This window comes from Leptopilina heterotoma, unplaced genomic scaffold, assembly GCF_015476425.1.
Source record: "Leptopilina heterotoma isolate Lh14 unplaced genomic scaffold, ASM1547642v1 Lhet_70, whole genome shotgun sequence".
Lineage (NCBI taxonomy): Eukaryota > Metazoa > Arthropoda > Insecta > Hymenoptera > Figitidae > Leptopilina > Leptopilina heterotoma.
Window position 1 is genome coordinate 3,255,417 of NW_025111162.1, and position 15,112 is coordinate 3,270,528.

The following is a 15,112-nucleotide window of genomic DNA, read 5'->3' on the forward strand; positions in this document are numbered from 1 at the left end:
CGGTAATTCTAACCTTTTTTCCACATACAGATAGAATATATAACAGACATTCTAACGTAACATACCAATTTTGGAAGGACTGCGGGCGGACTTAACCGATTTCGCCCGAGCATCACCGAGTCCATCACCTGACGTCGCGAACTAACCCTAATGTTTTCGAAGTTGAAATTCACACGTGTATGAAAGAAAAAAACCTTTTATTAATAAACGTGAATGTCTCCTCATGCCAAATTAAATTCAAGAACTGTTCCTCAATATAACATAATTTTTTTCACGACTTTTACTTATTTACATAATTTGATTAGTAAGTTATTTTAAAAAATGCTCTCTCTCGAAGGCACATATTTTTCCACTCGTTTAATATATAAGGACGATTCAGCTGTGTACTTCTAACGAATCGTGCGATCTTTCGGTTTCCGTGACCAATCGTCGTGTCTTTACTTGCGTGTGCGTGTGTGCGTTAATAATATAGGTTAGGTTCTTACGTCGTGTTAAATATATTTACCTACAGTTACAGTGACATACACTAATGCCATCTACCATCAGATCCCAGTATCACTATCGTCTCTATGAGTATCTATAGACAATTAATTTGTTGTTTTTCTTTTTAATTCATGGCTTTCCCAACTTTGCAAAAATTATTATTTTCTATTTCTAAAACAACATACTAATTTTCGTTAGTTTCCTTATGAAGAACTGTAAAATATATAAGGTAAATGCGTCAGTGCTCGTCAGTGCTTTAGTCGTCGGCAGGTTGTCACAACTTAACCAAAAAATAAGACACACAGTCATTTTATGCATGAATAAACAATATTTCTGGTAAGTTTTAATATCGCGACATCGGATAACAACAATTGTTTTGAGTCATTATTTCATTTTAATTAAAAATTGAAAATATTTTCGTGATAGGTACGCGAACGCGATAGAATGTAGCAAAAACCTTAAGTTTGCGGTTAAGAAACGACGAAAAACTAAAAACACTGCCTTTGACAACTTTTCGCATTTCGAAAGATAAGTTTGTGTTTATATTGTATTTATTATTATTTTTAGTATTATTTAATTATTTATTTTACTATTTTTATTTTTACAATTTTATATAAAATAGCAATGACGGTGACTAAAGCAAAATTTGCAGCTTGCTTGTGAAATCGGCACGACTGACGAACACTAAAAATCGACATGGGCCAAATTAATTGCATATTCTAATAACATAACGTTAATAAGACTTTTTTCTTTGCAATATTAAATTCTTTATATATTAATGGTCGTAAATTTTAGTATTCGTCAGGCAAAATCTCATTGATAAATAAAAATAAACTATATTTAAATTTGCTGCCGATAACTAAAGCAATTGAATAAAAAAGACTAATGTTTTAGTGTTCGGCAGATAAAAACGGTTTGACAAAACAGCATTATAATGTAGCTGACGGTAACTAAGGCACAGAAGTGACGACCACTGAACCAACCAATCAGCGCACTGCCGGTAACTAACGCAAACAGCTGCCGATTACTGACACAGTCAGTTTTCGTACCTGCCGACAGGGATGGGTACGTATTATACATGATGTATTATACCTGGTTTTCTAAGGTAGGTGAAGTTCACAACGTTTACGATCAACGAATTTAAAGAAAATAGAAGTATAAAAAGTTAATATGTAATGAAATGTATTAAAATATATTTCCTGCAACGCGCGAAATTTTTTTTTTGGAAATCCTTTTGCATTGAGCCAAGATTACAAAAAAAAAATTTGACCCCAATCCCAGTGGGGGAACCACCCCATTTGCCTCCCCCCATGTAATAAAAATTATTAAAAAATACATTTTTCGCAACGCGCGAAATTTTCTTTTTGAAAATCCTTCTACATTGAGCCAAGATTACAAACAAAAAATTTGACCCGAATCCGAGTGGGGGAACCACCCCATTTGCCTCCCCCCATATAATAAAAATTATCATTAATACTTTTTCCGTAACGCGCGAAATTTTCTATTTGGAAATCATTTTACATTGAGCCAAGATTATAAACAAAAAATTTGACCCGAATCCGAATTGGGGAACCACCCCATTTTCCTCCCCCCATGTAATAAAAATTATTAAAAAATACATTTTTCGCAACGCGCGAAATTTTCTTTTTGGAAATCATTTTACATTGAGCCAAGATTATAAACAAAAAATTTGACCCAAATCCGAGTGGGGGAACCACCCCATTTTCCTCCCCCCATGTAATAAAAATTATTAAAAAATACATTTTTCGCAACGCGCGAAATTTTCTTTTTGGAAATCATTTTACATTGAGACAAGATTACAAACAAAAAATTTGATCCAAATCGGAGTAAGGGAACCACCCCATTTGCCTCCCCCCATGTAATAAAAATTATTAAAAAATACATTTTTCGCAACGCGCGAAATTTTTTTTTGGAAATCCTTCTACATTGAGCCCAGATTACAAACAAAAAATTTGACCTCAATCCGAGTGGGGGAACCACCCCATTTGCCTCCCCCCATGTAATAAAAATTGTCATTAATACATTTTCCGCAACGCGCCGAAATTTTCTTTTTGGAAATCATTTTACATTGAGTCAAGATTATAAACTAAAAATTTAACCCGAATCCGAGTGGGGGAACCACCCCATTTGCCTCCCCCCATGTAATAAAAATTATTAAAAAATACATTTTCCGCAACGCGCGAAATTCTTGAACAACTATATCATAAATTTATTACTTACATGGAGAGAATAGTTATAGGCAGTGCCGTAACAAGGGTGGTGCCGTCGGTGCTGTGGCACCGGGCGCAGGCTTTGGGGGCGCAAATACTTAAATAAATTAAACATGCAAAAGATTTTTTATTAAAGATAGTTATTTTCGTATTAAGGTCGAAAATCATTTATCTCGCCTAAATCGTAATCACCTTTGCGCCCATGTTGCGAAGATAATTTTTTGTTTTAACTGCATGGAAAGTATGGCATTGAGAGTACGAGGAGTGCATTTTTTTTTAATGCTAAAAAGTTATTCTTTTTAAGTAAAAACTGATTTTTATGTAATCGAGATGCGTTTTAACATTTTATAGCGAGAGCGGGCGCAAAATAATTTTTCATCCTACATGCGCAAAAATGGCGGTTTCTGACAGCTGACGACAGAGAGTAAAGTCATTAATTTCTTCAACCGTATGAAAATAGCGACCGTTTTCATACAAGTCGAACAATTAAATAACTTTTACTCCCTGTCATCTGCTATCTGAAATCGACACTTTTGTGCATTAGGAATATGTTCCATATGAGCACACACACATTCATACGTCTGATTTCTTCTCTCGTCGGTGAGCTTCTTTTTCGATTTCGTCGTTTTCCTTGGCTTGCTCGAAAAATGAGGCGCGAAATTTAAAAATAATATACTTTTTTAAAAAGTATTTTTAATAAACAATTTTATTATTATTATTTTATTTCTATTAAACAATGTTTATAAAATTCTTATGAGAAATTCAATTATTTTGAAAAATAACAAAATTTTTTAGAGAAATCCAATTTTTTTTAAACATTTTAATAACATTTTTTGCTATAATTCAATTATTTACAAAAATATTAAAATTTTTTACAGGAATTCAATTATTTTCAAATATTTTAATAAAATTGTATAAAAAAAATCAAATATTTTAAATACAATTTTAATTACATTTTTTTGAAATAATTTACTTATTTTCATAAATATTAAAATGCTTTTTAGAAATTCAATTCTTTTTGAAAAGCTTTAATAAAATACCACACAGACATTCAATTATTCTTAAATATGTTAATAGAATTCTTTGTGAAATTTAATTATTTTTAAAAACTGTTCGCAATTCAATGATTTCCAATGTCTATAGACATTGGAAATCATTGAATTTGGATTTGGAAATTTGAATTTCCAAACAGAAATCAATTTTTTAAAAAAATTGTTGATAAAATTCTAAGGAAAAATTCAGTTATTTTATAAATAATAAAATTTTCAAAGAATTTCAATTATGTTAAATACTACTTTAAATTAATTAATCAAAAAATTAAATTATTTTTATAAATAAATTTTTGACAAGAATTGAATAATTTAAAATAAAATTTCCATAATATTTATTATATTTCGAAAAAATTAATTATTTAAAACAGTATTTATAAAATTCTTATGAAGAATTCAAATATTTTGAAAAATAAAAAAATTTTTCATATAGAAATTCAATTCTTTTCAAACATTTTACTAAAATTTGTCGCAAGATTCAATTACTTTCATAAATAATAAAATTAATCGCAGGATTTCAATTAATTTTAATACAATTTTACAGAAATTGTTCAAAGAATGAAATTATTTTAAAAAATTTAATTTTAATTACTTGGAAAATTCAATTATTTAAAAAAATGTTTTTTTAAGTTCTTTGGAAGAATTCAATTATTTTCAAAAAAATTAGAAGTTTTCACTGGAATTCAGTTATTTTCAAATATTTTTATAAAATTGTTCAAAAGTAATCAATTATTTTAAATACAATTTTAATTACATTTTTTAAAAATAATTCATTATTTTTTTAGATTTTAAAAAATTCTTCCTAAGAATTCAATTATTTACATAAATCATTTTTCGATGAAATTCAATTATGTCGATAAATAACAAAGTTATTCCCAAAAATTCAATTATTTTGAGTCATTTTAATAATATTCTTTTCTCAATTACAAGAATTCAATTATTTTTAAAAGTAAAAATTATTTTTAGAAAATTTAATTATTTTCATAAATAATAAAATTAGTTTTAAGAATTTTATTATTATTTATTATTTATTTATTATACATAGTTCCTGCCTTTCGGCTTTGAACGAATTTCCGGCATTCTCCTTTACCTTACACTTTAGATTAATTAAGGAATTTTATTATTTTTATAATGAAAATAATTTAATATTTTTCTTAATTTGAAGTTAAACGATTATTAGTAAATATAAAAAGTACAAAAAAATAATAACTTTTAAATTGAAATATTTAAATTAATCTTGGCTCAATGTAAAATGATTTCCAAAAAGAAAATTTCGCGCGTGGCAGAAAATATAATTTTTAATCATTTTTATTACATGGGGGGTGGTAAATGGGGCGGTTCCCCCACTCAGATTGGGATCAAAATTTAGGACCCTAAAGTTTTGAACGTTCATTTGAACGAAATTTTTTATTCTTCATGTAACAAATTTTTCTCAATAATCCTCATTAGAATAGTAAATAAAACAAATATCAATCAAAAAATTCCAAAAATTTTAATATTAAGGGTGAAAAACCACCCTTAATCAAATAACATATATATGCACAATAATAAAGTGCACAATATCACTACTATGCGTTCGGATATTTTTCTAACAACAATTCCAAAAATTCCCAAAAAATATACCAATCAATTTCCAAAAGGTTAGAATGCTCGCTCGAACCCCCAAAACCCACCCTTAATTTAAAATACTTAAAAATAATATATAAAAGTCCAAAAGCGAGAGGATGCGTTCGACTTTCTTTCTGAAAATATTTCTAAAAATTCCCTAAAAATATACCAAGCAATTTCCAAAAGGTTAGAATGCTCGCTCGGACCCCCAAAACCCACCCCTAATTTAAAATACTTAAAAATAATATATAAAAGTCCAAAAGCGAGAGAATGCGTTCGTCTTTCTTTCTAAAAATATTTCTAAAAATTCCCTAAAAATATACCAAGCAATTTCCAAAGGTTAGAATGCTCGCTTGAACCCCCAAAACCCACCCCTATTTTAAAATACTTAAAAATATTGTGTAATTGTCCAAAATTGAGAGAATGCGTTAGGCTTTTGATCTGAAAATATTTCTAAAAATTCCCTAAAAATATACCAAGCAATTTCCAAAAGGTTAGAATGCTCGCTCGAACCCCCAAAACCCACCCCTAATTTAAAATACTTAAAAATAATATATAAAAGTCCACAATCGAGAGAATGCGTTCGTCTTTCTATATGAAAATATTTTTAAAAATTCCCTAAAAATATACCAATCAATTTGCAAAAGGTTAGAATGCTCGCTGGCACCCCCAAAATCCACCCCTAATTTAAAATACTTAAAAATATTGTGTAATTGTCTAAAATTAAGATTTCTTAAAAATATACTATTTTCTAAAATTTCTCATTATATTAAAATCACATATTTTTTTGGTGGATATGTGACTGCCATACAGTATTGCTGTTTCAGCCATACGCAGCGTAGAACGGCCATATGTATGTGAGAGGCAGTAATATGTATGTGGAGAACACCAATACTGTATTTTAATGGGAATAGCAATACAGTATTGCTGTTTCAGCTATACATCCTAACCATGTACTTGTATGTCAAAATTGACGTTGTCATTTTTTTCAGTAAAATTTTTTTAAAATTTAATTATATTATCAATATTTTCACTTGTATATCTTTGAAAATTTAAATGTGTATGTCAAATAATTGCAGTAAATTTTGATTTTGTAGTCTATAATGTGAGATGAATTTTGTCGAGAAAAGCGGATAAGAAAGTCAAAAATTGTAGTTAAGAACAAGCAACCATCGGGTTTTTTCGGCAAAGCCCGGCTCTGTAGTCTCTCTCTCTGTCTGCACTTGCGCATATACACCGAAGGAAAGGTGTCTTGCATGGAATGAATGAAACGCTTTTTATTGCTCTCAAGTCTTAGATCGACGGGGCATTATTTGGGATGAATAATTGTAACTGTAAAAAAAAATATTTTTAACCGAATTTTAGATACTAATTTTTAATGATTATAATTCGTTCCCGAATTTATGATTCCTTACATTTATGTTTGTGTAAGTTTAATTGTATATGTAATACACAAAAAATACATAAAATTTGTAATAATGAATTAAAAATGAAGCAGGGAACTGAACTGAGATAGCAGAGAATGAGAGACGAGGAAAGGAGGCGGCCGTCGACAGAGATAGTATTTTGTACTAGGTTCTACTTCGGTAATATTCGGCGTCGCTCGACTGTTGTCGACTCTGAAGCCCTGCCACACTCCCCGGAAGTTAAGAAGGTTAAGAACATAGACATATAAGAATAGACTGCGCGAGTTTCATGATTCCCATGAGAGAAGCAAGCCGGTGGTATGAAAAGAGACGGATAGAGCGTAAGAACTCTCTTTTTTCTCCCTCACTCCAAAGCATGCCGTGCGCTAGAAAGAGTCTGACAATCGGTTCTTCTGCTCTATCCGTCTCGGTCGAACGCATTGATGTCTCTTTCTATATCACAAGCTGAATTTGAATCCTCTTGCGCAGTCTATTCTAATATGTCTATGGTTAAGAACGAAAAGAAAATCTTCTACGCTTTCAATAATCAACGTATTTCTAAATCTTTTGAAGAAATTATGTCTCTGTACTCCACCCTATAAACAAGTATATTAAAATTAGTTTTAATTCTTAGTTTGTATTCATAGAGGGCATATAATTATCAATTTAAATTTACAATTTATAAATATTTATGCATTAATTTGTGATACATAAAATCCTTTCTAAAAAAATGCAAAGCAGAAAAAGCTCGAATTGAAAAAAGTCGAACTCGAAAAGTATCGAAGCAAGAAATAAGCATAGAGAATAAAAAAGAACATAGAAAGCGCACCTCACACTCTAAATGTAAACGAAATAGATGGAGCTGTCTTGGGTTTGTCTGGTTTATCTCAAGAAAAATTTATAAATAAAATTATTTTATTTATAAATAAAATGAAATCATAAATAAAAAAAAAAAGGATATCAAATAATAAAAATATAATAATTAAAAATATAAAATAGAATTTAATTAAAAATTAAAATAGAATTAAGAATAAAGCAGCAACAAAGTCGACCGCTTGGCGGTCGACTTGGGCTCTGGTTTTATATAAAAAATTATTAAATTAAAAAACTAAACATTAGTAAAAATTGAACAAAAATGAAGAAGGAATAGAAACAACGAAGACGGCCGAAGGCCGTCTGAGGCGCTAGTTTGTAGTAGAAATTAAAAAATAAGTTTTAATAATATTAGGTATAAATTTCATTAAATATTTAAGGCCGATTTAGAATGCAATAGTCTTTTTTTGTCTATGTTGTTTAAAAAAATTTTTCTTTAAAAACTTTAAAAAATCTATTACATCTTAATAAAACAGTATACTTTTTTAAATTAAATATTAAAATTAATGTTTTTAATATGAAATTTTTTTCTTTTCCTTTACTTTTAAAAAATTATTATAATTTCTCTTCATTAAAGAGAACAAATAACAGAAACTTTTTTCTTTTTTTCAAAATAATTTTTTACTATCCATTGTACAAAATTTTTCTTCTCTCTTTAATGTTATAATTTAATTACGAAAAATTAATTTGTATTATTTATGAATAGAAAAACACGAGATTGGAATATTTTCCGTTTTCCTGAGCTTAATTTGAGCTGCCGGAAAGTAAAACCACATATAAAATTTCCACAGGCGTTTGAGTTGGTCTCTGAAGGTCGACAAGTCGATTATGATAAAAAATAATTTTTGAAATCACTTCCTTACACGGAGAAAATTTATTCCTGAAATTTTACTGAATATAGTTCGGTAAAACTGGGATGAAGTGTCAAAACAGTAATTTTTCAAGAACTAGACTGTAAAAGAAATTGCATTGAAAAATAATGTAAAAATCATAAAGCTCACGATACATGTATTAGCGCTTCACTTACAGTTCGGTAAAACGTAAGCCAAGTGCTCGCTACATTCATATTTATTGAATAGTTCGGTAAAACGTAAGATAAAGTCTTCGGTAAAACTGACGAGTTGCAATTTACTGAAAGTTCGGTAAAACTTGAAGAACAAAAATAAAAAATAATGTTACTTCAGTAGATCTATATTAATACTGCCGTAACTCTCAATTTACCTACTTTAATCACTACCTAAACCCCCTACAATTGTTTACGAACAAATACTAATTGATACACCTGCCTACAGTACATTCTAAACGCATACACTAATACACACATCGCACGCTTTACATTAATGCTTCAGAAAGTTTCAACTGTCCTTATATATTAATCTCAATTTTATTTCACCGCTTGTGAGAAAGATTCAAATTAATAAACTATCGTTGTACAAAATTAAAAATTATTTATATTAATGAATCATTTCTAACTATATTCAAGGTCAATTTATAAAATATTTTTTAATTATGTTTTTATTATTATAAAGAAAAATGTTTAAATTTGTATTTAATGGAATAAAACAATAATTTATGAAAATCCTTATTATTCTCAAATTTTTGTGTTTAAAATTAAAAATATACATATTAAAAGTGCAAGTATTAAATAATAATTGTGAGGTATTAAAAAGCGAAAAGGAAATAAGCAAGTCAGCAAGAAGGAAATAAGCAAGTAAGAAAGTAAGCAAATAAGAAAGTAAGTAAGCAAGAAGGAAATTAGGAAGTAAGCAAATAAGTAGGTAAGCAAGTAAGCATAGTAAGCAAGAAAGAAATAAGCAAGTAAGTATGCAAATAAGAAAGTAAGCTAGTAAGCAAGCAAGTTATTTCCTTTTTGCTTACTTGCTTACCTACTTATTTACTTACTTACATACTTACTTATATGTTTAATTGCTGACTTATTTATTTCCTTTTTGCTTACTTACTTATGTTTACTTACTTGCTTTCTTGATTGCTTGCTTACTTACTTACTATTATTCATATTTAATTAAAATGAATAAATTATATGTTAAAAAAATAAGTATGTTATTGCCATTTTATATTTTCTTTGTACATGATTTAAAAGCATTTATTACATATTTGGCAATTATTAAGTGTTTAAATTTTTAAATAATGAATTAATTGAATTTTAATTTAAATAATAATAAAATGATTATTAATTATGTCTAAATAAGTTGGAAAAATCAACTATTAGTGTGAAAGTCTTACATTTGTCTGCGGGACACTTGAAATAAAGTATTTTAATCCAGAAAACTAAAACTTTAGGCAAGTCAAGGAAGTTTTACCGAACTATTCCTGAAAATTAACGCTTTCGGCAAGTCAAGAAAGTTTTACCGAACTATTCCTGAAACGTTAGTGCCCATCAAGGAGGTATTTATTTAATTTATATTGAACGTTCAGTTTCAATTTTTTTTCAACTTTTACAGTACTAGTTCTTAAGGAATAAAGATATCACATTAGATTTTAAATATTGTTACCAAAAAAATAATATAAAAATTATTAAAAATTACGATTATGCTACTTTATCCCAACTTTATTGAAAAATTCGGTAAAATGTAAGGAACAAATTTTCTCCGTGTATTGGAAGTTGTATTGGGCATCATTTTTCTTCTTTAAAGAAATTGATAACTTACCATTTTCAAGAAAAATGAAAAAAATGGATTTTTTGAAAACACATTTTTAATTGAATTTTTTACTTCAACTTGATCTAAAACATAAAGTTATGAATATTTTCTTTTGATATTTATAAGGAGTATAGTTTAAACTGCTTATCTATTTTCTGACAAACGCGCGCGAGTCAGGAGTCTAGGTTGTTTATGTATAGCCGCTCACGTTGGTCAGAAAACAGTCTTTTAATAATATTTACAAAACGGTTAATTCTAGAGTGAAACTACTAGGCAAAAATATTTATTACACCTTAATGAACATTTTCTTCACTGGAAGTTTTCGACCACTAAAAATTTTTCAGATAAACGAAGCTCTCGAACATTGTAAGTAATAATTTTGACAATGTGTATGATAAAAATTAATAACTTTTTTTAAATAAAATATTTTACTTTCATCCAAAGTTTGTTATTTTAAAGATAGTTTAAACTATACTCCCTGAAAATATAAAAAGAAAATATTCATAACTTTATGTTTTACAGCGAGTTGAAGTCAAAAATTCAATTAAAAATGTGTTTTGAAAAAATCCATTTTTTTCATTTTTCTTGAAAATGGTAAGTTATCAATTTTTTTATGGAAGAAAAATGATGTGGAATCCAATTTCCAATAAGGAAGCGATTTCAAAAATTATTTTTTCTGATAATCGATTTGTCAACCTCAACCATCAGAGGCCAACTGAAACGTCTGTGGAAATTTTTTGTGTGGTTTTACCAAGAAGACTAGAGACAGGAGGTAAAACTTCGGTAGTGGGGGTATGGCAATGCTGAGTCGCTCAGCTGATGTATGGTCAGGCGTTTACTTTCAAAAAAAGTTTTCGCCGCAATAGACCACACGGACTTCTGCGCAGCTACACACGTAAACACAGGAAAATATATTCTATACAAATACAATATGAAATATAAGTGTTTATATTTTCAAACATCTTTTAGTTATTAAAAAAACGTTTTAAAAACAAAAAAATGTGTAAACTGTAGCATGAAGTGTATTAAAAGTTAACAGAAAGTAATAGTCATAGTGTTGTGTAGGTTTATCTTTCTTCTTGTTACAACTTTTCACACAGCATGTTTTCGGAATTTTTAACTATTTGAATAACACTTAATTTAATAATCACTCACATTAATTCTATATATCCGTTATGACACACATTGTCAATTGTGTCTCGATTGCACTGATTGCACTTTAAAGTTAACCTCAAATTAAAATCATATCATACACATATGTAAAACATATGGTATACAAGAATTTGAATGTGTGAGTGATGTGCAGAAGCACCGCGCCGGCGACTTTTCGAAACGAAAAACGCCTGGTTAATGAAAGGCATTTGACTCATCCCCACTACCGAAGTTTCACCTCCTGTCTCTAGCCTTCTTGGGTTTTACTTTCCGGCGACTCATTTTTAATTCACAATTTTAATGAAAATATAGAACAATCTTCATAATTTCAATTTTTTTGTTACAATACCTACTTTTTAACAAAACTTAAATTTTTTATTGAAAGAAATGAAAAAAACTATCATGATTAATATTAGACAATTACAATGTTTATTACAAAGTATTATTTTTTTCAAAAAGAAATAAGTTTGGAATAAGTAAACACGATTTCCTTCGCCGAATAGCATCTCTGCTAGTGCTTAAAGAAAAGCGAAAAAGAGGCTCACGGACAAGAGCGAAAGTCTGGCATATGATTGTGGGAGTAAGCAGTAAGCATGTTGGAAGGAGAAATTCTACCGCGAGAGTGGGAGCCGTTTGCCTCCGTTGTCTGCCAGAACAGCTGGTTACAGAGCGGAGTGGGGAGACTTGATTTTGTCGAGTCTTCGAGAGGCACGATGCTCAAGAAAGTCCCGCGTGAAGGAATCGAGCGAGAGAATGTAGCCTTCCCCCACCATGCGGCACACGTTGATTGTTGAAAGCGCTGACGATTCTCCTTTCACTTCGCGGTATATGTGAAAGTGTCGAGGCTTTGAAGCCGACAGAAGTCGAGCTTTGACGAATATACTCGAAACAGGACACAATATAACTTGAGTACGTTCGGCACAGCTTGGCTCAGCTTCGCGTTTTTAGAGTCGCTGAATTGTCTCAGTACCAACTCGCTTTAATAAAATGTTTAAATCTTCTTAAATTTTTATATTTTTAAAAATATTTTAAAACAATTATTGAAGAATTTTTAAATCTGTATTATATGATTTAAAAAAATTAAATAATTGTCAGAAAATTCATTAAAATATTTGAAAATAATTATTTAAAAAAAATTAGGAATTTAAAAAACTAATTAAGTTTTTATAAAATTTTGAAAATATTTGATTACTATACAAATGCTAAAAACAATTTTTATAAAAAATTTAAATTTAAAACATTGTGAAGTACACAAGGAATTTTATAAGAGTTTTCGAAAATAATTGAAATTTTGAAAAGAATTTTAATAAAATTTTAGAAAATAATTAAATTTTAGAGAAAAATTTATAAAGATTATTGAAATTTTGACGAGAATTTTTGTAAATTGTTGAACACAAAATAAATTTCTGCGGAGAATCATATTAATTTTTGAAAATAATTGGATTCTTCAAATGAATTTTATTAAAATGTCTTTTCAAATAATTGAATTCTTTTATGAAATTTTATTGAAATAGTAGACATTAAAAAGAATTTAATTTTCACAAATTTTTTTCAATTATTAAAATTTCTATGAAGAATTTTATTAAAATTATTTTGAAAAAAAATTTAATTATTACAAAGAATTTAATTAAAATTTTTGAAAATAATTAAATTTTTTGAATCAATTTAATTAAAACTTTATATAGAAAAAAATACTGAGTAAGAATTTTTGAAACGTGCCACCTAAAATTCAAAAAATTTATTTTTGGCCAAAATGTTGTTTTTTCTATAGTGCTTTACATAAAAAAACACTATGCCAAAGGATTTGCCAAAAAAAAAATTTTTGTTATTGTTATAAACAATTAAAGTTTTCAGACACTTTTTTTTAAAAAATTAATTAAAAAGAAACTTGTTAACCGATTTTAATGATTCAAGAGGCATTCTTTTTTATTTGAGTCAAAGTTTTGAATAAAATTTTTTTCGTAAAAAAATATTGAAATTTAATAAATAAACAAATTATTTATTTATAACAAATTAGCAAAAAACCATGTTCTCAATCGAATTTCAAAATGAAAAAAATAGTACTTATTCTCTGATTACCACTGAGTAATATTCCGTTGAGAAAAAAAATGGCACGGCTTGGACAACTGACTTATTTAAACATTGTTTATCCCGAGCAGAACGGGATTTGCATGTGACGTCACGCGCAGCGGTCCTTTGACGCGGGAATCTAAGAGAATATCAGAGGAATATCAAAAATAATATTAAAATAATGTTTAAGTATTTCTTATGGACGAAAAAAACTATAACAATTTAATTAATTGTTTAAACAATTAATTTTTGTTATTTTTTCATAAACAGTAGTTAGGGCTAGAAATTTCTAGTCTTCTCTCAATTTCTCAATTTTTCAATGAGTAAAACATCTACTAATGGTAAAAAATAAATTAATTAAACAATTTAAAATTTTAATTTTAATTTTAATTTGCAATTTTTTATGAAAAAAAATCTACTGATAAAAAATAAAAAATTATTTATTTAAAAATAAATATAAATTAAATATATATATATATATATATAGTTTTTTTACTATAAAAAGTTGCATTATTGGCAAAAATGCAGGAATTTATAATTGATTATAAATTATAGATTATTATATTATTTATAATTATATTATATTATTATTATTATTATTATTATTATTATTATATTATATATTATATTATTATTATTATATTATTATATTATTATTTTATCCCTAAATTTATAATCAATTGAAAAATTATTAATTGTTTATCAATGGTTAAATAACATTCTTTTAGTTTTACTATTATAATTAAGTATTTAAATTATAAAAAAAATTTAAAATTGAGAAAAACTAAGGAATTTCTAGTTAAGTACAGTTAATTGAAAAATTAACAAAATAAATTGTTTAAATAATGTTTAAATAATTAGATAATTTTTAGTTTTGTTATACTTAAGTGCTTTCGTTACAAAAAATGCATAATATAGAAAAAGAACAAGTAATTTCTAACTCTAATTGCAGTTATGAAAAAAATAACAACAATTAATTGTTTCAACAATTTAATAAATAAGTAATTTTTAGTTTTAATGATTAATATATGTTTACACCTGAAAAATTGCATAATTGAGAAAAAACTTTAAATTTCTAGCCCTAAGTACCGTTTATGAAAAAAATAACAACAATTAATTATTGTTTAAACAATGTTTAATTAATTTATTTTTTACCATTAGTAGATGTTTTACTCATTGAAAAATTGAGAAATTGAGAGAAGACTAGAAATTTCTAGCCCTAACTACTGTTTATGAAAAAATAACAAAAATTAATTGTTTAAACAATTAATTAAATTGTTATAGTTTTTTTCGTCCATAAGAAATACTTAAACATTATTTTAATATTATTTTTGATATTCCTCTGATATTCTCTTAGATTCCCGCGTCAAAGGACCGCTGCGCGTGACGTCACATGCAAATCCCGTTCTGCTCGGGATAAACAATGTTTAAATAAGTCAGTTGTCCAAGCCGTGCCATTTTTTTTCTCAACGGAATATTACTCAGTGGTAATCAGAGAATAAGTACTATTTTTTTCATTTTGAAATTCGATTGAGAACATGGTTTTTTGCTAATTTGTTATAAATAAATAATTTGTTTAT

General features: G+C 27.6%; 1 protein-coding gene across 3 annotated transcripts in view; it reads left to right on the top strand.

The window, feature by feature from the left end:
- LOC122510581 overlaps window positions 1-15,112 on the top strand; it is a 372,459-nt gene that overhangs the window by 156,275 nt on the left and 201,072 nt on the right. Inside the window, exon 1 of one of the 3 annotated variants that reach the window (XM_043625349.1) lies at window positions 1,041-1,548. The exons of the other annotated variants lie outside the window; for them this stretch is intronic. The gene's annotated coding sequence lies outside the window, so the exon portion shown is untranslated. Of the gene's footprint in view, window positions 1-1,040; window positions 1,549-15,112 lie in introns of those variants that run through there. 3 annotated transcript variants of the gene reach the window in all.